The 1,131-nt window shown below is 44.7% G+C and overlaps 1 pseudogene across 1 annotated transcript; it reads left to right on the forward strand.

Moving 5' to 3' along the window:
• Positions 1 to 356: 356 nt before the first annotated feature.
• LOC108290602 lies at positions 357 to 982 on the forward strand (annotated as a pseudogene). The gene has a single exon (XR_001819630.2). The product of XR_001819630.2 is annotated as a 40S ribosomal protein S7-like (transcript).
• Positions 983 to 1,131: the final 149 nt, after the last annotated feature.

Below are 1,131 nucleotides of genomic sequence, written 5' to 3' on the forward strand. Positions count from 1 at the left end.
TTTGTTTTTTTGTTTTTTTGTTTTTTTTTCTGAGACAGAGTTTCACTCTTGTTACCCAGGCTGGAGTGCAATGGCGCGATCTCGGCTCACCGCAACCTCCGCCTCCTAGGTTCAGGCAATTCTCCTGCCTCAGCCTCCTGAGTAGCTGGGATTACAGGCACGGGCCACCATGCCCAGCTGATTTTTTGTATTTTTAGTAGAGATGGGTTTCACCATGTTGACCAGGATGGTCTTATCTCTTGACCTCCTGATCCACCCACCTTGGCCTCCCAAAGTGCTGGGATTACAGGCGTGAGCCACCGCGCCCGGCCTGGATCCTTGTTTTACCTAAGCCGGCGCTCACCAAAGAGAAAGCCATGTTCAGTTTAAGCGCCAAGATCGTGAAGCCCAATGGCGAGAAGCCAGACAACTCGAGCCCGGCATCTCCCAGGCTCTTCTGGAGCTGGAGATGAACTCGGACCTCAAGGCTCAGCTCAGGGGGCTGAATATTACGGCAGTCAAGGAAATTGAAGTTGTTGGTGGCCGGAAACCTATCATAATCTTTGTTCCTGTTCCTCAACTAAAATCTTTCCAGAAAATCCAAGTCCGGCTAGTACGCGAATTGGAGAAAAAGTTCAGTGGGAAGCATGTTGTCTTTATCGCTTAGAGGAGAATTCTGCCTAAGCCAACTCGAAAAAGCTGTACAAAAAATAAGCAAAAGCGTCCCAGAAGCCGTACACTGACAGCTGTGCACGATGCAATCCTTGAGGACCTGGTCTTCCCAAGTGAAATTGTGGGCAAGAGAATCCGCGTGAAACTGGATGGCAGCCGGCTCATAAAGGTTCATTTGGACAAAGCACAGCAGAACAATGTGGAACACAAGGTTGAAACTTTTTCTGGTGTCTATAAGAAGCTCACGAGCAAGGATGTTAATTTTGAATTCCCAGAGTTTCAATTGTAAACAGAATGACTAAATAAAAAATATATTCACAGTAAAAAAAAACCAAAAAACAAAAAAGGTGGACTCTTGGCTTCATGAGTTATGTATTCTAGTTGTATTGCACCTATATTCCAGTTACCTAAGGGCACAAATAATTAATAAATGTGAGGGCATCATTTTCAACCTTTTCACTTTTTTTTTTTTTTTTTTTT

Source organism: Cebus imitator, unplaced genomic scaffold (assembly GCF_001604975.1).
Source record: "Cebus imitator isolate Cc_AM_T3 unplaced genomic scaffold, Cebus_imitator-1.0 Scaffold440, whole genome shotgun sequence".
Classification (NCBI taxonomy): domain Eukaryota; kingdom Metazoa; phylum Chordata; class Mammalia; order Primates; family Cebidae; genus Cebus; species Cebus imitator.